Here is a 24,633-nt window from a genome sequence, read left to right as displayed (position 1 = left end):
TGAACTCAAAACATCTGAAGAATACTTGGAGGCTGATGGATCCAAAATATTTATGCATCTCTGTTTATAACCTTGGGGGAAAAAAAAGCCCTTATTCATGGTGACAGTTAAACTGCTCACATGTGCTAAGTGGGCAACCAGCAACCAGGGCAAGCTTAAAGATAATGGTATTCCTTCTTCTGTTCCCACTCCAGACACTCAATTCAACCTCAGATCAAAAACACTGAAGTCCTTACTTAAACAGAGCTAGTCAGGTTTGGTATTGCTTGAGCTATTCTCCCCTAAAACAAGCAAGTTATTTCAAGCTATTTGACTTCCAATCATGTTTTTGTCACTGTAGGATATGCCAGCCTCCACCAAAAATCCAGATCTGACCCCTTGTGGCAACAGCCCCACCACAAGGAATTCTGGCTTATTTTCCCCTCATAAAACCACAGCTGTTGTGCCTGCACAAGCCCCTTTTTTCATTAAAGGACTAAATCATGGTGATTTTATGGAGCAGGCAAAGTGCTGCTCCTTGATGGTATCTCTGATTGTCCTGATGTCTCTTCATTGATGCAAAGCCCAAATCTTACTCTGAAAGTTACTGATAGTCCTTTTGAATTTATTTAAACTGTGCAGGGGCACAGTTTTTTTTTTTTAACAGCAGCAGCAGGAACTCCAATAGGATGTTTGCAGAATTTGGCAAAATAGGTCCACTGGGCATCTTGTCCTCTTCTACCCAGTTATTGGCCTCTGCTACCTATTGGCCTTACCACCTAACTCAGAAACAGCCAGCGCCAGCCACCTGACATCAGTTGTCTCAAATCCTTTAGAACCCTGCCACAGGAAGCATTAGCAGACTTGTTTTACAAATGAGGAAACAGGGGCTCCGCAGCTTTACTCGGCTTGCCCCTAATTGCAAGGCTCATCCGAAGCAAATCTGGGATTGAAACGTATGTCTTTCGCGTGCTCAACGACTCTCCTTCTACTGCCTCCTGCAAGACCTCTCTTCCAGACTGCCACACAGAACAGTCTGACCTGAAAAGAGACAGTTGTTTTTCAAGATATGCCTTTTGTCACAAGAAAGGTCTTTACAGAAAGTAATTTGAAAATGTCTAAATTTAAAATATTGCAAAATGTGTCCTGTGGTCGATTAGAAAGAAAGGCGGAAGATATACTTTAAATATAGGCTTCTAAAACTTAAAAAAAAAAAAACAAAAAACTGTTGTATTTGATGGGTTAAAGTCCTACCCAAAAGATCTTACACCCCTACCCTCCCTCAGGACTCTTTGCCCGGGTCAGTGTTTCTCCATTTATTTTATTATTGCTTCCCCTCTGAGTATTTTTACATTTTTTCCCCTAATTCTCCCCCCTACCATCACCATGAAATTTAATTACCACAGATATACCTTGTATCTGTTTATGTATCGTGGCCCTTTGGTGGCCTGCAAACCAATATATTATCTAAGATTACATCACCCCCAAACCAATTTTTACTGCCCCCAGGGGGGATGCATGCCAGCAAACATACATCCAAAGAGGTGACAATGTTGGCCTCAGATAATCTTATGGTCAAGCTGATGCACAGAAAAACTGATCAAGAGGCCACAGAGACCATGGAAACCCTTCCTAAATTGCCAAAACAAAAAAGCACAGTAAATTGTCCCTGTGTTCAAGAGAAAAATGGATTTGTTTGAAAAGGAACAATATTGGGCGCAATCGACCCATCAACCACTGGTGGCGCAGTGGTTGAGAGTCCGCCTGCTGATGCAGGGGACACGGGTTCGTGCCCCGGTCCGGGAAGATCCCACATGACGCGGAGCGGCTGGGCCCGTGAGCCATGGCCACTGGCAATGCGCGTCCGGAGCACAGGCTCCGCAACAGGAGAGGCCACAACAGTGAGAGGCCCGCGTACCACAAAAAAAGAAAAAAAAGAAAAAAAAGAAAAGGAACAATAAATGCATTATATTTTCTATGCATCAGACTGGTTTTATCATAGAAATAGAAATCTTGGCGCTCAAGTGGACTTTAAAAATAGCATCCAGCCCAGCCAACCGTCTTCAGGCAAGAAGATATTATTGGTCTATTTTAAACTGATGAGGAGTCTAAGCTGAGGAGATTGTTATTTGTTTATGTGCCACATATTTAAACTCAGACTCCAATAAAAAGTTCGTCAAAGGACTCCCTTGCTTTATCTTTGGCACAACGAAAACATTGCCAAAGAGAAGGATTTCTTTCTTTTGATCTCCCTTCCTACGAACAGAGGATGTTTCTTCAGTATTATATCCACTACTCCACTGATAATAAAATATTTTGTATATACTGTGCTATAAAACCTCCTGTTTCAAGGGCCTGAGATTCTAGGCTTTAAATATTTGCTGTGCGTCTGGACAGCTCATCACAGTTCTGGCTCTCCAGGCCATCCTGGCACAGCTCTCCACCCTGTTCCTCCACCATTTTTCTGACAGCCACTAAACCAGGACTGAACACTAGTACTTGTAAGTCGTAGGTGCTTAGTCAATATTCAACCACTTAATTGGGCACACACCTTTTTCGTTGTAAGAGATAATAGCGACCAGCTTGGTTGAAGATGACTAAAAGTTACAAGATGTTAAGTCCAGATTAATACTCAAAGTTTTCTATTTAATATAATGTAAACATTTTGAAATAATTTTGTCTTTCTTTTCAGAGTATTGGCAGAAGTCCAAACGCTTAGGGCATGTGAACAATAAAAGTTTAATAAATACTTAATCACGAGTTTATTACCCACAGATTTCTCAAGCTGGTTTAAATTAGAGTGTTCCTGGCTGATAAAAGTCTCATATTTTACTTTCTCATGTGCATTTTATGAAGGGCATTTCAACTTTTTAATTGAAAACAGTAAATTATAAGGGAATTTCCTCTTATTCTACTTCTTTCCACAAGTCTCAAGGGGAGGGATGTTTCTTCTCTGGTATTTTGCTTCCTTGGTTGGTCCCTCCTCTCTAGCACCTCTTCTATTCTACTGGCTTCTTCCCCCCAACCATCAGAGTCTCAGGTGTCCTCTGTCTTAAAAACAACCTGTATATGCTGTGTGCACCCACCATCTTCTTCATAAAGAGGAGTCTAAGCCACTGCCCCCATTCTCCTCATATCTCCCTTCATTTTAAACATTCTCTTTGCCTATCTTCTGGTTCCTATCCTCTTCTCTCACTGAAGCATCATCCTAGAACATCATGAGTGCCATTCTGATCAACTCATCCTGGAGTATTTCTCAGTTCCCATTACCCAAAATGACTCTGATGCATCTAACACAGTCACCCTCCCACCTATTACAAATGTTCTTCTCTCTTAACCATCCCATTGAGAGTACAAATTCCTCGGCTTGACTTCAAGACCTGATAAATATAAATATCCATCCAAGAAGAGTTCAAAACCTAAGGCACAGCCTGCAGTTCCTGACGTGGATGCTGTTGATCACCAGACTGACTGGGTGGGGAGAGATGGCAGCTGGTTGGCAGGGAGCGCTGTATTCTGAGACCTAGAAAGAAAGGAGAGAGATTACTCTTGTAGTTTGCCAGTTCTTGAGGCAGGCAGTTTGCTACTGAGTTCTCCCTTTTTATGGAATTTTCTGTGTCTCCTCACTCCCTGATTTCCTACAGAGCTTTGCTGAGATAGAAACTCGATTACAGTAATAACATGTGAAAGCTTTACCTAAGAGTTGGTCAACATCAGCAAGACCAAGTTTGTTTGCCTTGTAGAAGCTCTCCCTAAATTCTGAAAGCCTTAACTCTTGGGACAACCATGTTCCTGTCACCCTAGAGAGCTGCCTAATGAAGCTGGATTGAAGGCACAAGGTAAGGAACATCAGAAAAGAGACAATATTGTCCAGATGCCCACCCTAGTCTGACTCTGTACGAACCAAAATGAAACTTGATAGGAAGATCATCCTCTGAATCAGTAGTTTTCAACTGGTGGCGATTTCCCCCTCCACCTTCAGAGACATTACATTTGGCAATGTCTAACGTTATTTTTGGTTGTCACATACGGGTTTGGGGAAGTGCTACTGGCATCTAGTGGGTACAGGCTAGGGATGCTGCTAAACATTCTACAACGCACAACAACAGCCCTCCACAGCAAAGAATTATCTGGTTCAAAATGTCGACAGTGCCATGGTTGAGGCTTGTGCTCTGGATTCTCCGAGTGTTCAAATGAGAATGCTGTCTTTCCAGAATAGCTTGTGTTAACAGTTCTTTCCAGACTCATGGTACATAACTAAGGGACTACATTACAAATGAAGCAGCAGGCATGGAGATTTTAGGCAGCTTAGTTATATTTCTACAGCCAAGTGAGGAAACCTTTGAAATCTGAATGTAGGCCCTGCCTGATGGGCTTTGAAGCTTAGTCTCTTTTCCACATTATCTGCTCCAAACTAGGCAGCAGACATTCAGTCTTACGTGACTAAGGGTGAAATCACTTCTGCAACTCAAAAGCCAGCTAGAGAAAGTGCAAGGACAGAGAACTGAGCTGTCTTCCCCAGTGAAAGCTATAATGGAATTAGAGTGGGTGAGAATAAAGTTAGGAGATGTCTGAACTGTGGGCAAGTGCATACACTGAGGTATGAGGACAGAGCCCAGTTACAGGAAACTGCTAAGACAAGGTCAACTGGGCTGGTCAAAGGCAGCCACACCCAAGTTTGTTCCCAGATAAAGCAAAGACGGGCAGAGGCTCTTGTGAAGCGATGACCCCAGTTAGACACAGAGTCTTAAGCCATTCTGCCCATGAATGTGCTCTGTTTTGTATTGTCCTTTGGGCTGCTAGCCACCTTGCTCTCCTGTCTACCACAGCTTCCACCCAATAAAAAGCAACTTGTCTCTTCCCCTCTTACTTTCCGAATGTTCCTTCTCAGGGCAGCTGCTCAATATACAAACAATGAATTTTGAACTTTATGGCTAGTAAGATATGGTTTTTGGTTCATATTGTTATTATTAACTATGTATGTTGTATCTCTCCAACATCAGACTCAGATGAAAATTTTTATTTTCTATAATTGTGGAGTCCCTGATTTAACAAATATTAGCTATTTCTCTACTCTAAACTCTAGGCCACTTCATTTTAGAAAACAGGTTTCTAAGGTCTAGAGGGAGAAAATGATCCATCCAGTTTAATGTGGAGTCAAATACATACATATATATATATATATATATATATATATATATATATATATACACTCATGTATTCTTTCTCACTCTGTCTTTTGATATCATTATTCATTTTCTTGAATGGGAGATAGATATATATATATATATAGAGAGAGAGAGAGAGAGAGAGAGAGGGAGAGAGAGGGAGAGAGAGAGACATGCAGAAGAGTTTAAAAATGAAAAAAGGGCATACACAAAGAATAAATTTTTTTCCCACCCTAGACTCACCAGGTTCCCACTTCAGGACCTACTGCAGCAGCAACCTCTGTTACCAGTTTCTTGTGCATTCTTCCAGGAAGTCTATGCATTTACAGAAGTATACTTGCGTGTGAATATCACCTTCTGACCTGCAGGTTGGTGCCCTTCCCATTCCTCTCTATGGCCACCACAGGTTCTATTGCTCAAGACCAGCCATGACAAAACAGATGACACATTTGTCCTGTTGAAGGAAAACTTGGTGATTCAGACACAAATTGTTCCATACACCTTTCATCCTCATTACCAGGTAACTTTGCCAAGGTCAAGTGGTGACATTCTGATTTACTACTAAGCAGACTGAATACAACTCACATTTGATGAGAATCTGAAATTCAAATAAAAAAAAGAAAAAAATATATTTCCTGAGTTTCATAATTGAACTTGCTTTTTTACTTTGTTGAAAATATTATTTTCAATTTGGTTCAATGAATATGGTCTATCTGAAGGAATGAAAACAAGACCTCCCCCAAACCTCCAATTAATCACCAAGTCTTTAAATTTAAGATCTAGTTTGACCACATTCCTGAAATCTCCATTTAGCAGCTCAGAGAGCAAGGACCAAGGAGACTCACTGTTTAGGTTGAGCCAAATCCAGACTCCAGGTATGAAATGCAAATTTGGCTGATTGCGGATTTGCCATTTACTAGAACCTGTATTTGAATAAATCAAAGGTACATTTCTCTTGGCTCTTATAGGGAGCCTTTTAAATGGTGACTTCAGCCCTCCTAAGGATTTTGTCCAGGTTGCCTGAAAGTGAACAATTTTCACAAGTTTGTTTTGGCATCCATGGCATAAATTTTCATTGAAAGTCACAGTTGTTTTAGTGGGCACCACAGTCTCCCAAGAGATCTCTGTAGAGGCCTCTCAGCCAACTTGATGAGAACTATGTGCACATAAAACATGCCAAGTGTTGTAAGGACTGACCTGCCCTCCAACTCTTTGCTCATCTGTACACGACCACTGACTCATTTGTACTTTGGATTTAAAGACACGCTCTTGAGTGTGTCTGCAGCATTTCCGAAATCAAACAGCCATCTCTATGTTGAAGATTCTTCTGTTTTTGTTTTTTTTCTGAAAAGATTTCTGTTTCTCTGGAGTTACACCCAATTTATTCTATCATATCAAACAGGTAAGGTAATAGCAAGATGGGTTCATTGGGAACATACATTTTCCCTAGAATTAAACAAAATAAAGATTTGGTTGGGAAGGATAGGAATGTAGCCCCAAATCCACTCTCAAAATGTCCTTTAAACAACCAGTGGGAAAGATCACTGATTTAGGAGGCTTCAAACAAATATGTAGAGGTATTTTGAGACAAAAAAGGACATCTGTTATTTCTATACTACCACACATAAATCATCACATAATCACCAGGAGGTCAAACCAAAATTGGCTTAAATTGGAGTTTACAAGGTCCTTGTCCCATGATTGAAAGGTCCCCCATATTTTTCCTTTATTATTATTTTTTCTATATGCCATTTTATCCTTGTGTTATTACTTTGTATGATTGGAAAAACTGTTAGAATTTTACTCTATGAAATATTTAAGAAAGCTTAGCTTATTAATGGCTCAACATTGAAACAACATAATTCTCATTTAAAAATTAAACTAAAAACCTCTAAGCCAGTTATTTCATATTTATAAACAACTTTCTTAACAAATTTTCAATAAGGCCAGAAAACTAATGCACAGCAAGGAAAAAAAATGTACATGAAAATAAATTTTATTAGTGGCTTTCAGTGAAAAAATGTTGCATACCAACCAGAGCAGAAGAGAAACCTGCTATTTTATAATTTTCACCTTCCCTTTAATTATACTAGCTTTAATATTTTTCCTTTGAATTCTCCTGGGTTAGACAGCACTCTTAAACCTCAAGATTATAAAAACAAGAAACCATTCCAAAATCACACAGGTAAAGTCTCAACCTGCTGTTAAAAATACTACTGATGAGGACAGTGCTTCCTTCTCTGGGAGGGTTCCATAGGTTACATGAACCCAGCGAGCCACAGTGGGTAACACTGAACAGCAGGGAGCACGGCATTCTGCACCACCCTTTCTCCAGAGAAATACTATGGCAGATCCTGGGAGTTGTTCCACCAACAGTCATTCCCTGCCTCATTTTTTCTTTCCTCTTTCCCACTAAAGAGGCTAAAAAAAGGAAGATTACTTTCCCATCCTCCCTTCCACCTGGGGATAGCTATGTCACCAAGTTCTGGCTAAAAAGACATTAGAAAAAGTTTATAAGAGCAGTACTTCTCAAGCTTTACTGTGTATGAAAATTACCTGGGGATCTTGCTAAAATGCAGAATCTGAGTCAGTAATCAGGATAGGGCCTCGAATGCTGCATTTTACGTTCCTAGGCGATGGACCATGCTGTCGTCTGAGGACCACAATTTGAGTAGCAAGATGTCAGAGGGCTTCTGGCAAGGATTTCCCCCCTTGATTTGGACAGAGGTGTGCAAAGAGAAAGCTGCTTCCTGTCCTTTCCTTCGGCTTCCTGCTTCGAATAGGATTGAAAAAGGAGGTAGGTATGGGGCTGTGTCAGCTATCTTGCATCAAGAGGGATGGAAACCAACCAACTGAGAACAGCAAAGTAGGAGAATGGGAAGTGTCCGGGTACTGTAATTATTTTCTTTTTCTCCATTTCACTCTAATTCAATTCTAGTTCAGTATCTTCTTATATCCGCAACATTCTTGTTAATATGATCAAAGAAATTCAGCAAGCTTGAAAAGTATTTGTAGGTGAGTACACAACTTGGGGCTAACCAATGATCACCCTAAGACAAGTGTGGAGGATGGATAGACTGCGTCTATTAAATCATTATGTGCAAAAGGGCCTATGGAGACTCCCAGAAGAGAAATTATCTGAAGAGAGGGAATCTTTTAGATGCATTGGTTTATTTGGGGTACTCATTGCCAGGACAGAGGGCAAGGATGATTCTGAGAATAGCCCCATTTATGTCTGTAACTGTGGTCTAGCCACCATGATCTCATATTTGAGCTCAGAGACAAAGAGGATTGTAATTTTAAAAATGAATAAAAACTAATACAAATAAGATTTTTGAGCGTATATGGCATTGCTATATTGATGCTACAAGCTTACATGACAATGTAAGGGGGCATTTGTATTAAATGCAACAGTCAGAGATTTGGTTTAGGTGCCATTGTCATTGGCTTAGGGCACTGCCATCTTGGCTCAACAATTGCTGTATTGTGGTAGAAACACCTCGGCTGTGCATTGTTAAAAGAGTGACTACTTTGTTCACTGCCATTGCCATAGAGATTTGGAGCAAAAGAGAAGATCACAGATGGCACACTGCAGCCAAAAGATTTGGCTGCAGAGCACAGGAAGGGTCTCCTCGAACTTTCAGGACTACTTTGGAAGAAGTTGAGGGTTACTAGCTTTTCCACAAAACAGGTGACATGTGGCTAGAAAAAGACTGATTTGTAATTGTCCATTTTCTTCTTGTTATGATTATAGAAGTTCATTCTTCATTCAATAGTTCTCACAATTCCACATTCCCCAATGGCTATTGTATGGATATGGTTCAAATCAAGCCTGTTTGATTCCATCTTCCACCAGCTATTGCTCCCATCTGAAAAAGGCACACATCACTTTTCTTCCCATTCCATTAGCCAAAGCAAGTACAGCCTTAAGGAGGACAGGGAATGAAGATAACTACCATATGCCCAGAAGGAGGAGAATCAGAATTTAACAGTAAAATGACTGCCACAGTACTTAAACACTGAATTACTGTTTGATTACTTAAACAGTGACTATCAAATGTCATATGATAGGACTGGGAATATTAGTTATGATGATTTTTATAACCAAATCAAAATTAAATTACTCCACCTAATTTTGGGGGTAACAACTGCATTAATTACTGTCCTCCTCACCTAGCTCAACTCTTCATGACTCCCTACGATACAGGTTGTGCCTACTAATGTATGACCTAATAGCCAAAGAGTATAAAGGAAACCATGATTCTTCTAGTCTATATTACATTGAAAAATTGGCCATGTAACAAAAAAGGTCTCACATCTGATGTTTATAAGAAGTTACATTTCAAAAGTACTTTTCCAGTTTCCCCTTGAATGGCTATTGTGGACAGGGCTCAGAAGAGGAAAATTTGTGAATAGGGTATGATATGGAGCCATTTCATTATTGTTTGGGGGTAATACCTTCTTTCCACTCTCTACTCCTGCTTTCCAAGTCTTCTACAAGTCTACGGTCCACACTTAAGTTTTCATTTTTCTAAAGAGAAACCCTTACTAGGAACTGTTTTTATTGAAATATTCACAATCAAAATTTAACTCTACTGTGACACATTCTTTAGGGACACAGCTCTTTTGTTAATCAATATGAAAAGATAATTTATTATAAAGTGTTCATGGCCAAAAGGAATAGAATACATGATCCTTTCCACTAACAAATTTACAAATTAACATGGGCTTTCAATACTTGAAGCCAAAGGAGAGAGAAACCATAGGAATTTCAGTGTTCAGGAAAAGAATTATGGAATACCTTGTTGAATAGTTTCCCTTGAGGATTTCCCTCAACTCACTCCATAGATTTTGAAACGATACTTAAAACATAAATAATATCTTTTTCATTCTCCTGCTATTAAAATAACCTAGATGATACCATCTGATGCTGGCAAGGGTGCAGTTTAACTGGCCCTCTAATACTTTGCTTGGTATTAGGATAGGATGACTTTTGTTGGAAAGGAAGCTTGGATTATCTGCTCAACAGATACGTCAAGGTTTAAATCTGATTGTTGATGAATGTTAAGCAAAATGCAAAAGAAATCTTCAAATATTCCTACACACAATCCCCTCTGCAGGCACACTGCTTTCTTTTTGTTTTTTTTTTTTTCACCACACACATTCCCTTGCTTTGTGGGCTTTCGCATGCCATTAGTGGTGCCTGAAGTGCATTACCCTCTTTCCCTATCCCACCCGACATCTTTGCTGACTAGTTCTTTATTCTTTACACTTTATTTAAAAGTTACTTCTTCTAGGAAGCCCTAGAAGGTTCTGTAATTAGAAGGTTGAGCCCCATCTATGTGTTTTTATAGGATATCTATGTCCCCCATCAAAGTACCGTGTCTTCTGTAGACTAGTGTGCACCATCCATAATAAGGAAAGCTTTATCTGGACAGGGATGGTGTCTCCCTTGGTCATTGTTGCCTTCCTAGTATGTCAGGAATAGTACTTGACATACTGCTCAAAAAGGATATTTTGGATAAATTCATTAATATATTTAAATTGTAAAAAATTATCTCTTCCTAATATACTAATTGGCTGTACCCTTGCCTGATGCTAGGGTTTCAAATTTTAACTATCGTAGGAAGTCAATAATAAATAGATACACACAGATATACTCTATTAGATTTAGATCTAGACAAATTAATAGATAGTCTATAAATAGATAAATAATCCCCCATTAAGTTAAACAAAATATGTAAAAAGCTATAAGCACAAAGATGCTCTTAAGAGTCTCATTTATCAAACTTAAATATCAGATGTATTTCATATGGTCACCAATAGGGGATTATTTAAATAAATTATAGTGTGCCCCTGAATAGAATAATATATAGTCACTGAAATGATGATTATAAAAAAGAGGATTGAAGAGACTATGTCATAACATGGAAAAGCCTTATGATAAAATGTTAAATAATTACAAAATAAGACACTAAATTGTATGGACATCATTATTATAGCTACGTGAAAACATGCATGAGAAAATAAATAAATTAGTGATTGCATTAAAGTGGTGGATTGTGGGAAAATACACTATATTTTCCTTCGGTTCATATTTTAATTCATGTGACTATGTTACTTTTATAACTAAAGTATGTAATAAAGATGTTTGTGATTTTAAAAGCAAATTAATATACATTATGGGTGACAAAATAAGAGTGACTAACCATCATGATTCAAAGTTTGAAAGACAAGATGCTAATAATGGAAACTAATATTGACTGGATAAAAGTAGAGATTTTACTTAGCGTGACAAATGAAAATGAAATAAATTACTAGTTTGATAACAAATGTTTCTTTGGCAGAGCTCTTTTTGTTCAACAGAATGAAGGCAGCTGCCTTGCTTACCAAGCAGGGAGGAAATGCAGAAGAAATGGAAAGGTAGAACAAGCAAATAGCTAAACAAGGGAGTGTTGCAGCAAGGAAATAATCATGTCAGGACTTGGCCCAAAAGTAAATGGACTTGCAAAGAGAAATGTTCACAGCATCTATTAAATGCACACTCGATCCTCTCCATCACAAAACAAAACCCATCTGTTTAAAATTAACATTTGCAATAAACATTTTAAAGGAAGAAATGTAGAAGGCAAATATATATTGTAAAACAAAATCTACACTCTTGGGATAAGTAATATTTCCTTCAAAAGAATTGCAGTGCTCCAGAGCTTATTCTTTATACCAGAAGAAATAACAATTAGATGCACAATGTTAACAGAGGCATATTTAGTTCTTTGAGTGGAAAGACTATTAAGCTGAGACTCAAGCACATGATTCCATTGTTTAGCATGCCAAACTTCCTTAGATGTAACTGACAAAAGAAAAAAATATGTAACTGACAAAAGAAAAAAATATGTAACTGACAAAAGAAAAAAATATGTAACTGGAGTGTATCCTAAAAATTAGAAACACAAATCACACATCTTAAAACCATGACTTAGATATATTAAATTGTTTGGCTACTCTAAGAAGTTATTTGTCAGGAACTTCAACACAGAATCATGATTTACTAATTTACATTTGGACACTAGCATTAAATGAATATATAAGCATGTTTAAAAGGATGTATTTGAGAGAGCAAGGCTGGGGCAATAGAATACTAAAGGTGTAAATTGAGGGTTTTTTCCCTTTTTCAGTATTTTTATGGCTAGGTTTCATGCACATGAACACAGACCATATTAGATACTTAGCAAGTGGAAAGAAAAAAAACTCCTGTCTTTTATATTCCTGGTTTATAACTGTTCCTGTTTTTAAATATCTGTGTTGAGAAACACACTTTAGTAAGCCTGTCCAGTTCAGAAAGAGTAGCCTCTTGGTCAATGTTGGGTGGTTGGGAGCTGTGGTATCCAATACAACAACCATTATAATAGCCACATGTAGCTATTGAATGTAAATGTAAATTAATTAAAATTAAATGTGACATTTAATTCATTTCTAGTGCTCAGTAGGCACATGTGGCTACCATATTGTATAGAGCAGATTATAGAACATTTCCATCACCACAGTTGGAGAATGCTGATCTAGGGAAAGTTTGAGAGAGGAACTACTCTATAGGAATCTTAGATTTGAGGGACCAGTAAAACTCTAAAGAAGTGGCAAGGAGATGTGAAGGGTGAGGATGAAGGCTGCAGTGTGGGAGAGGCAAGGTCCTTATTAGAAAAGGGGGCCTGTTGGTTATAGAAATGTCTGGAGTATTTTTACAAACACAGCTAATATGCAGTGTGAAGTGCTTCACCTCATCCTATCCATACCCTTTGTTCCAAATCTTCAGGAAATTCTCCCCCCCCACACAGCAGTATTATTTAGAGGAGTATGAGTCAGTGTCATAGACTGTAGGTGAAATGAAAAGTGGAGATTAGAAATTCAATAGAAGCAGGAGCTTAAGATGAAAGATGAAAACCAGGAAAAAATGAAGACATTCCCCCTCCTCCCCTTACTTCAACTACCCCCAAGTGAGAACCTTCAGAGAGGGGCTTACCTCAAGTTTTATTTAAACTAATCAAAGGATAGGCAATCCCAACTGATCCTAGAATTACTTCAGTTTGCCAAATGACACAGGTTATTACACATGTGGGAAAAAAATTATAAATTACCATTCCTTTGTTTTTATTTCCTGAGAGACAATAAACATTTTCTTAGGCAATAAGAAGGATAAAACAAAGAACCCAAATGCACTTCTCTCCATTTATTCAGCTGAGAAAAGGCTTAAGTTAAAAAAAGATAATTTTTTTTGAGGTGGGAATTCCTTGCTGTTGATGAGAGATCAACTTTGGAAACTTTCCTCTTAGCTTTATCTCTGTCTGCTCTTTGCTACCAGTTTCAGAAACGTTAAGAATAGAAAGGGCCTTCCTGCAGAGCCTACTTTTTGAGGTAGATGTTCCAACTCAGAAATAAAATAAGGTTTATGTCATGAGGTTTCTGGGTTATCAATACCAGAAAGTCCGTTAGCTTTTGGGGTTGGGTGCAAGAGTGACTGACTGTTTTTTGTTTTTCAAAAACCGGTAACGTCCACCATATTAAACAGGAATTTGATGTTTATTTGTGGCTTTTTAAAAAAGTCTTTTGGTCAGCCCTGCAAATAATGGAGACTTCCAAAATTAAAGGAATACCAAAATAACTGTGGCATTTCCTCAGTTGAGCAGAATGGTTTCTTCAGAGCAGATTTGCTGCGTAAACACTGAACATTTTCTTTCCCTCCAGTAACATCTGTGAACAAGTTTACCACTTGGGAAAATGAAGGACTAATAACTACATCCAGACATGGGTGGGTACAGGTGCTTCAACACACAGTTCCACAAACACATTCCAGTTCCGACAAGTGGGCTATTTCTGACAGACCTCTTAAGACTTCAGTCACACTGTGCATTTGGCTTGGGAGAAGGGTGACCTGCTGGCAGGGTTGTCAGCAGCATCATCTAAAGAGACTGACTTTTTACTAGCAGAGTGCATTCCTGAACATATTGACTCTCTGAACAGAGAACATCAGCCCAACAATTTATTAAAAGCAATTGTGTGTTTCTTAGGTCTAGCCAAACATTTGGTGCATGTTATACAGCCCTCCAAGACCAAACTTCAGTCGTACTTCTTTGAAGAAAATCTTCCCCAAGTAGCCCAGATTTTGATGAACCTCTGATTTCCCATGGTAACCATTGTCTGGAAGGTTCACTGGACACTTAACCATGTACTGCCTTGTGAGAGGTACCACTTCCATTTGTAATAAAAGTTATTTAAAATTTTTATTCTATTTAATTTCTCTCATTTAAAACTTTCTTCTAGCTACCCTTCATACTCTTTAATGGCAAAGATAGCTTTTTATATTTATTTGTTTGCTGAATAATTCTTAGTATGATAGGTTGTACCTAATAGGCCTTAATACATTTTTGTTGATTTTTAAAATCATAATGGTGCATCAAAACATATATATATATATATATATATATATATATACACACATGAAAATCAATACCATAATCAAAATAGTGAACATGTTATCACTTCTAAAAGTTTCCTTGTCCCCTTTGTATCCCTCCCTCCTGCCCCCCATTCAACCTGAATCTACCATCCCCAGACAACGAGTGCTAACCTTCTAACACTATAGATTAGCCTTCATTTTCTGGAATTTTATATAAATGGAATCATATAGAACATATCTTCTTGCATTTAGCTTCTTTCACTCAACATAATGATTTTGAGATTCACCCATGTTGTGTGTTCATAAATAGCTCAGTTCTTTTTATTGCTGAGTAGTATTCCATTGTATGGATACACCAAATTTTGTTAATCTACCCACATTTCATAGATATTTGGGTCGTTTCCAGTTTTTTACTATTACAAATAAAGCTGCTATGAATGTTTGTCTATAAGTCTTTGTATGGACATACACTTTCATTTCTCTTGAGTAAATGCCTAGAAGTATAAAGGCTGGATTGTGATAGGTGCATATTTAACTTCTTAAGAGACTGCCAACTTGCTTTCTAAAGCAGTTGTATCATTTTATATTGCCAACAGCAATATATGAGTGTTAAAGATCCTCCACATCCTTGCCAACACATGATATGATTAGTCCTTTAATTCCAGCCACTCTAATAGGTGTATAGTTGTATCTCGTATTTGTGGTGTTGCTTGCATTTCCTAATGACTAAGTGACATCTGTTCAGATGCTCATTTGCTATTCATAGGTCTTTTTTGTGAAGAGCCTGTTAAAATATTTTTCCCACTTAAAATTTTTGATTGTTTACCCATTTTTGAATTTTGAGAGTTTGTTACATAATTTGCATAGAAGCCCTTTATCAGATATATGATTTACTAATAGTTTTCCCCATCTCTGACTTGTCTTAATTCTCAGAGGTTTTAATTTTGATGGAGTCCAATTTATCATTTTTTTGTGTGGGGGTTCCTGCTTTTGGTGTTGTATTTATGATCTCTGCCTAAACCAAGATAAAAAAATTTTCTCCTGTGTTTTCTTCTGGAAATTTTATAGTCTTAAATTCTACATTTGAGTTCATTTTTGTATGTGATGTGAGATATGGGTTGAAATTTACTTGTTTGCATATGAATAGCTATTTGTTCCAGCAAATAGCTGGAAAAGACATAGCTGTGGAAAAGACATCCTATCTTCACTCAGTTACCTTTGCATATTATTGAAAATCAATTGACCATATACTTGTGGGTCTGTTTCTGGACTCTGTACTCTGTTACATTGATAAATTTGCCTACCTTAAAAGCAATACCACATTGCCTTGCTTTCTGTAGCATTATAAATCTTCAAATCAGGTAGTGTTTGGTCTCCTGACTTGTTCTATTTTTTCAAAATTGTTGTGGCTATATTAAGTCTTTTTTCATTTCCATATGAATTTTAGAATCAGATTGTCAATTTCTACAAAACAGCCTGCTGGGATTTTTTTTTTTTTTCAGATTGAGCTGAACATATAGATCAATTGGGGAGAATTAACATCTTAATAATGTCTTAACATCTTCTGAACAATGAACAAGCAATGTCTGTCCATTACTTTAGGTCTTCTTTAATTTCACTCAATACTCTTGTATAGTTTCCAGTGAATGGGACTTGTATATATGTTGTCAGATTTATCTCTAAGTATCTCATATTATCTAAGGATATTGGAAATGATATTGTTTTTTACTTTCAGTTGCTGACTGATTGTTGCTAGCATAAAAATACAGTTGATTTTTGTATATTGATTCAGTATCCTACAGCCTTGTTAAACTCACTTATTAGCTCTATGAACTTTTTTGTGTATTCCAATAGATTTTCGGCAAAGACAATCATGTTGTCTGTGAATACAGTTTTGTTTATTTCTTTCCAAACTGGATGCCATTGTCTTTCTTGCTTTATTGAACTGGCTAGATCCTCTAGTATAAAGGTAAATAGACATGGTGAGAGCAGACATCCTTTTCTTGTTGCTGATCTTTAAGAAAACATTCAGAATTTCACCATTAAGATATTAGCTGTAGTTTTTGTTTTTGTTTTTAATAGATTCCCTTTCTTAGGTTGAATAAGTTTCCTTCTATACCTGGTCTGCTAAAGTTTTGGGGGCTTTTTTGTTTGTTTTTAATTAGGAATGGATGTTGAATCTTGCAAACGATTTTTCTGTCTGTTGAGTTGATCATATGCTGTTTGATATTATACCACTTTGTGTATAATTTAATAACCTTAAAATAATATACTTCATTTTTCCACTAGGGCCTTTATACTATTGTTTTCATACATTTTTATTACACATATATTATTTTTAAAGTAATTATCATTATCTTGTAAAGAAATTCAAATAATAAGAAACAATCTTGTATATTTGTCCATATATATTTGCATTTTTCTGGTGCTCTTCTTTTGTATATTCCATATTTCCACTGCTGTTATTTTCTTTCTGAGAGGCTTCCTTTAAAATTTTATGTAATGTAGGCCTGTTTGTGATGAAGTCTTTCAGCTTTTGTACATTTTAGAAAGCCTTTATTTTGCCTTCATTTTTTAAAAACTATTTTGACTGGGTGTAGAATTCTAAATTGACCAATTTTTCTTTCTTTCAGTACTTGAAAGACATTCCACTGTCTTCTCACTTGCATTGCTTCATTAAGAAATCTGATGTAATTCTTATCTTTATCCCTTGGTAGAAAAGGTTTCTTTTTTTCCTCTGGCTCTTAAAAAAATTTTTTTTTAATAATAGGTTTGGTACAATTAGGTTCTGATTATGATTATGTGGTTTTCGTCATGTTTTTTGTGGTTTGGTTTGAAATCCTTGGACCTGTGGATTTATAATTCTCACCAAATTTGAAAATTTTCAGGTATTATCTCTTCCAAAAAAATTTTTTTTGGTCTTCCCTCCTTTAGGGACTCAATTATGTGTATATTAGGCTGCCTGAAGATTACTCATGGCTCCTTTATGCTCATTTTATATATTTTTAAAGTTTTTATTCTCTGTGTGTTTTATTTCGGATTGTTTCTATTGCTATGTCTTGAAGTCATTAATCTTCTCTTCTTCAATATCTAATCTGCACTCCCTCCAGCTCCATCTTACAGAAGCTGTGACAGGCATTTTTAGGCATCTTAAGAGGGGACATCATGTTTCCTCATCCTCAGAGTAGACCATCCATAAGATGAAGAAACCTTTTTCTTGCTGGTGTTGACCACCTTTTAGAGCATAATTTCTGTGTTATTATTAGGATAACCATATGTTCTAGTTTGACTGGAACATTCCTTGTTAATGCCCATTGTTTTGAGCTAATTATTAATATACTCCCTTTCACTATTAAAAATCTCCCAGTTTGAAAATAAAACATATAGTCACCTAAGCCAATGTTCTAAGAAAACAAAATTTCCTTTACGTTCTTTTATTAGCCGTCCTCTCAATGTTAAGCAGTATAACTGGAAGTTCCTCATCACCTTGTTGGCTTCATGGTGTCTGTGTAGTTGAGAGACTACTGGCTCACTAGTGCTTCTATCAGTTTCTCTTTGGAAAAGACTCAATGAAATGGCTGTCTTATTTTATGAGGAAACACCTGTCTGTGGCACTATTTTCTTTATATCTGTGCTTTAATGGGTAAAGGAGACCAAGGAGAGATTATTAAAGCTACTTTGTGCTTGACACTTGAAAGAGATGCATGAGGTTAGTGTGGTACTGGGGTTGGGGGGGGGAAGCTGAGAATCAAAGGGAAACATGTGACCCTGTTTTCCCAGTCTTCGAACCAGAGGGCTTATGTGAGTCATATCTCTCTCAGAATCAATGGGCTGTATCAGATATTGGATATATCCTACTTTTTGGTGTTTTTATTACTCATTTTTTCCATCTCCCTTTAGTTCACTGGAACCCAGCTTCCCAGAGATCTTTGATTGCTATTCCTTGGATATGAACAAGGAATGGCTTTGGGAAGGTGTGCACCCAGATAGAAACAATAGGGCTTAAAGAAGGCAGGAGGTAATATTTTACCTGGGAAGAATAGGAATTTTTAAAATACTACTTAATGTATTTTTTTCTCACGGTAATCCAGTTTTCCACCTTCCACTATTGTCCTTTAGCAATTAAGGCTAGACCCAAAGTTTTATTGCCCCATGGAAGGAGGAATAGACAGATATTCCCTAGATCAAAAATGTCATTTCTCAGGCTTCCCTGGTGGCGCAGTGGTTGAGAGTCCGCCTGCCGATGCAGGGGACACGGGTTCGTGCCCCGGTCCGGGAAGATCCCACATGCCACGGAGCGGATGGGCCCGTGAGCCATGGCTGCTGAGCCTGCGCGTCCGGAGCCTGTGCTCCGCAACGGGAGAGGCCACAACAGTGAGAGGCCCGCGTACCGCAAAAACAAAAACAAAACAAAACAAAATGTCATTTCTCAGATTTGAGTATAAAAACAGACTCTTCTGTTTTTTTTCTGAAAAATGTCTATTCAGGTTTTCTGCCCATTTTTAATCGAGCTATTTATTTTTTGATATCGAGTTGTATAAATTGTTTATATATTTTGGATATTAACCCGTTACCAGTCATATCATTGGCAAATATTTTCTCCCATTCAGTAGGTTGTCTGTTTATTTTGTCAATGATTTCCTTTGCTGTGCAAAAGATTTTAAGTTTAATTAGGTCCCATTTATTTATTTTTGCTTTTGTTTCTTTTTCCTTAGGAGACTGATGCAAAAAAATATTGCTTCGATTTATGTCGAAGAGTGTTCTGCCTATTTTCTCTTCTAGGAGTTTTATGGTTTCTGGCCTTACATTTATATCTTTAATCCATTTTGAATTTATTTTTGTATATGGTGTGAGAAAATGTTCTAATCTCATTCTTTTACATGTAGCTGTCTAGTTTTCCCAGCAGCACTTACTGAAAAGACTGTCTTTTCGCTATTGTATATTCTTACCTCCTTTGTTGTAGATAAATTCATCTTAAGTTTGTAGGTTTATTTCTGGGCTCTCTGTTCTGTTCCATTGATTTATGTGTCTACTTTTCTGCCAATAACATATTCTGAGTGTTTTAAAATTTGATTTCTATAAATAGTTTATTATCACAGTGGGATAGATGAATAAGATAAATGAATTAGCTTTTGGAACAGCTCTCATTTCTAACATGTAAAGAAGGTAAAAATATTCATTATAGAATGCTACAGTGAAAAAATATTTTCAGCTGGGTGGGAGGCTACTGTCAGGTCTGGGATTTGACTTTGCTCTACTTACAGAGTAAGAAATTAGCCTGTTACTGTTTCATGGGTTCTGGCTGAAGACACAAGACTTTGATTAGGAACACAGAACTCCATTACTCATGGCACAGCAAGGAGTATGAGTATCTGCATATTTACACGGGTTCTCCTGTCCCCAAGTCCCATCAACATGAACCAACTTGCTCAGATCGATTTGGATTTGATGCACACAGTGGGTATGCATCACAGCTAAAGTACACTGACGTTGAGGAATCTACTGGTTTTTTAACAAACAGTAAGCAAGCCTATTCTTTGTCTGGGGAAATACCCTTACCTCTTCTATCAGAAGAGATTGAAAGTCTAATTATATCTTAGACTAGAAACTAGGTTAGGTGACATATATAGTCATTCCCAACTCTGATATGCTAATCTCTCTGATCAAAAATTGTGTTTTTCTGTTGAAGTCATTAGGCAGAAGAATCCCTAGTTCAATCACAATTTTTAAACAGGTATAGAAGATAAAATTTTTCAGTAATAAATTTCACATAATTTCTCATTCTGAGACCACCCACCATTCTGCCTGATGCCAAAAACTTAAAGTAAAATTCAGTGATTTCACAGATATTTAGGTTTAACACTCAATCACATTGGGATGCTCCCTTTTCCTGAGTTCTGTTGATCCTAGGGCTTACACAAATTCTGCTGTTGTATGAGTGAGCATGGGAGAAGAGGAGGATGTTCATTTCCTCACCTGCTCAAGTTCTAGGCTGGCTTCCTGTTCCACACATCACTCTTGTCATGTACAAACAGGTCATATGCAGGATTCCCTTGGATCGATGGTGAAGTCATGAGGAAAAGAGAAGAGCACGCTGGTCAACAAACAAAAGTATTACCCTCCCATACAAGGCTAATTAAATATAACTTGATGGTCAAAGGTACTAGGATGAGGGAGGGAAATACGACTCTAACTCTTGTAAGGTTGAGAGTCACTTTTCTCCAGATTTCTTTCCTCATATAGGAAGCCCAGCATGGAGTACATGTATAGTTGCACATACCATGTTTCATAGCAAAGCAGATCTAGAAAAAGAATAAGCTCCTGCACGTTACTCACAGTGACCAGGAGAGGGCACTTAGCACAAATGAATGAAATAATTCTGCCAACACCTGGTTCTAAAGATTCCTCTTTGGCTCTACCATTTGTACAAATCAATTTATTTTATGTGTCCATTGCAAACTCCTTTGGAGCTAAGGATAATTGCAATTACACATTCCTCTTGATGACAGTCCTCAACTATAATAATATCCCAGGTGGCTGAGATACTCATTTTTCCATAGAGAACACAGGAACAAGACCATATGAATATGAAAAAAATTCAGAGGGAAGAATTTATTTTTGTAGACAATTTCTCAAAATGAGCACTTTAGAGGAATTAAAATGTGTTTGAGCAATCTCTCAGAAGAGGGAAAACATACTTATTGAAACCTTCCTGTAAGGAAAGACTTCTGATATGCTCTCTTTCCTCCATTTCATATATATATATATGTGGTTTGGTTCAGATTGTGAGCTCAAATAATTCACCTTTGAACACACTAAAATGAGGGAAAGAGTAGTATTCTATCATAAAACAAAATGAGACACTGCATTTCCTAGGGAAAAAAAAAACCCTTGAATTCTATGTATTTCCTTTTAGGCCTACCATAGACAAACAACAATAAATTGGCCAACCATGTTCTTCAGGTGTATAATTTTCTTTCTTCCCAAAGTGAACACTCCCTGGGAAAATACAAATAACTTCTAATTTCAAACTTCTAACTTCTAATAACTTCTAATTTTCTCCCTGGGAAAATACAAATAACTTCTAATTCAAATAACTTCAGAAGCTATTTTTATTTCTTTTCAACACAAAAAGAAAGTAGGCCACCTTGACCAGAGCACAAAATAATCTTTTCCAAGAGGACTTGAATGAGTACCTCATTATCCAAGGAAAAAATACATACCAAGATTTTTTACCACTTTGTTTTGATTCATTTTCAAATACTTTTTATAGCAATGGGAAAAAAATATCGATGAATCGGTTTTTCCAAAACAAAGCCATTTTGTCTTTTAATTTTAGCCTGAAAGTGGCTCCTCATCGTAAGTATTTTAGAAAGAATAACACTGTGGCAGAGAGTAGCTGAGAGACTTGCTTGTGGACACCTCATGTTTCCAAATTTGGGAGTAATATTTCCACCCATGAGGCATTGATTTTTTGTTATAAAGTCACCTACAAATTCCGAACTGTTTCTGTCCTATTAGATATAAAGAAATGTCAATAATCCAAAGAGATAATGGTTTAATTTACATTTAGTAACTGTAACCAGCTTTAGTTTGGGAACCTAATTCTTTCTGATTCAAAGGAAGTACATTTTGTTCTTGGTTGACAATTCACTTTCCACGTCATTAATAATAATAAACAGTAACATTACTGAGCGACTGTTCTGTGCCATCACCCTCTCAACTATCTTCTAAGATAGTTTTTATTATCCCCATTTACAAAAGACAAAACTAAGGGAGCTCAGAGATGTTAAGTAACTGTCCCTGAATACAGAGCCACTAGTGGCAGAGGCAGAATTGGTACCAGCTGTATCTGACTCCTAACCCTTGCTGCCTCCACCATGCCTCACTTCTTCTTAATAGCATAAATTATTTTACCAAATTGAAACACAAATATCATTTTCTGTTAATAGCAACAGTAACTACTTTCTTGACTTTCTATTTTTCAATTTTGGGCAGAAAGGCATTACAAAGTGAATTAATTTTTTATTGCATCTGGTAAGAATCCAGAAAGTACTATGAATTCTTACTATAAAAAGTATACCTATATGACTAGGCCGAGACACAGTACTACATACATTTTCTAAGAGATCTTGTTTTCAATCAATATTAAGACACTTTGTCTACTTATGTATTTCATTTTAAACCAAGGTAAAAATCTTGCTGTTGGATATAATACTTAATAATCTAATAGTCAATTTCTTGAAACAACAATATACAGTTATCTGAAAAAATACAGATTTCAGAAGGTTTAAGTAGATTCCCTTAGAAATCTATTCATGTGCTTACACCCAGAGGCCCACACAATTTTTTTAAATCAGTTTCACACACTTTACCAAGTTCAAGCTAGGTGATATAGCACGCTTTAGAAAATCTAGGGCTTATTTTTAAAAGGTCAGGTACATAAAATCTCAGAGGTGTGTACAATCCTTTTGAATAGCTGCCATCTTCCTGAGAGCCATCAGCATCAAAACAACAGACAAGGTTTTCCACGTGGTTCCTGGTTGCCTGAGCCATTCCTTGGCAGGAGTGCTCAAGACCAGCTGAGCCTTGGGGAAAATACCCAGAAGATAGATTTCTGGGAGCTCCAAGCCATCTCAGACTAACCCCTGCCTCTGGTTCTGTCCCTCTCCCGTGGGTTGTAGCCAGAGGCCCCAGCCTGATCCATGTGTTGAAGACTGTGTATGGGGCTGCTGTGCGGTCAGAGTGCTAGTCTGTTAAGCAGAGGCAGGGGCCAGCCTTCCTTAAACGTCTCCCTCCGTCCTTGTGGACCTGGATCAAGTCCTGTTCTTTCAGCGGGGAGCTGGCCCAGGGGCTGCCTAGCTGGGGGGCATGGCGGGAACTTGCACTCCCTCTGACCAGTCAGTCCACCTGTTCTCTTCAGATGACTATCCCAGTGCCTTAAGGGAAGGAATCCACCACACTTTGTCTGCTGGACCCACCCCAGCTCTGTCCTCTATACGGGGATTGCCCGGGGGTGGGGTGGCTGTGGGGAGGTGTGCCCTCTGAGGACCCAGCCCAGGCTCCCAGGCACCTGATCGGCAGCACTCCCTCTGTCCTCACGTGCTCCTTCCATCCCCGCCTGCTCATCTATGAGGCCTGTGATTTCGGCCAAGCACTACCTCCAGTCTTCACCCTTTCTGTAGTCAGCACGGTAGAGCTGATCCAACCCCAGCTTCTGTACTTGCCGCCTGTGTGACACTGGAAATGACTTCGCCTCTAGGCTGAGCTTCACACTTTAGGCAGGATACAAATGACACGTGACATCGTGGAAGTTTAAGTTATACAACATGTCAAATCAACATTTATGTCTCAATAGAAATAATAAATTAATAATAAGAGAAAATAAAGCTCAACTCTGAGGAGGCAGCTTGAAAGGCACTGATAAATTACTAGACTGTGAGGGACACAAGGCAGCAGAACTGTTAAGCTGTTACCGTCTCAAGAAAGCAACATTGCATAGTTGCAGGAATGGGAAGTTTTTTTTTAATCTAGAAAGGAAAGGAAAATGGGATCCCAATCTCACTCTTTACACCAAAAAGACTACCATATTTTAAAATACAGCAATAGAAACCATAAGTGAAGTGAAAATAAGATTCTGCCTAGAGTAACAGTACTGTGAACAAATGAGGGTAATTTTGGTAACAGAGCAAAATAAAGCTTATTTCATTAATCTACAGTTAACTACCATAAATCAAAGTGAAAGGACTAACAACCCCAGAGATAAAGGATATGAACACTTAACATGACTGGAAATACAAATTACTTTTAGACCTAAGAAAAGATGTTCAAAATCACCCATAGTAAAAGAAAAGCAAATTAAACCTATAAGAAAAATAACCATTTCCATTTATCAGATTGATAAAGATCAAAACGTTTGATAGTACCCTGAGTTGAGCAGGATAGTACAGGAAAATAGGTGCTTTCAAATACTGCTGATGGGAGTAAAAACTGAAACCATCCTTTTGGAATGCAATTTGGCAGTGACTAACAAAT

The 24,633-nt window shown here is 37.6% G+C and overlaps 1 protein-coding gene across 4 annotated transcripts in view; it reads right to left on the bottom strand.

Moving 5' to 3' along the window:
• ZNF474 (zinc finger protein 474) overlaps window positions 1-24,278 on the bottom strand; it is a 163,251-nt gene extending 138,973 nt beyond the window's left edge. Inside the window, exons 1-3 of one of the 4 annotated variants that reach the window (XM_019940894.3) lie at window positions 20,575-24,278; window positions 5,391-5,601; window positions 3,399-3,502 (exon numbers count right to left, since the gene is read on the bottom strand). The gene's annotated coding sequence lies outside the window, so the exon portion shown is untranslated. The remainder of the gene's footprint in view (window positions 1-3,398; window positions 3,503-5,390; window positions 5,602-20,574) is intronic. The other 3 variants (XM_019940895.3, XM_073802437.1, XM_019940892.3) reach the window with 3 other exon arrangements.
• Between the last annotated feature and the right edge of the window lie 355 nt (window positions 24,279-24,633).

The sequence above is a fragment of the Tursiops truncatus genome, chromosome 3 (genome assembly GCF_011762595.2).
Source record: "Tursiops truncatus isolate mTurTru1 chromosome 3, mTurTru1.mat.Y, whole genome shotgun sequence".
Classification (NCBI taxonomy): Eukaryota; Metazoa; Chordata; class Mammalia; order Artiodactyla; family Delphinidae; genus Tursiops; species Tursiops truncatus.
Note: the sequence above shows the minus strand (reverse complement) of the source record. Positions and strands in the feature narration are given on the sequence as shown.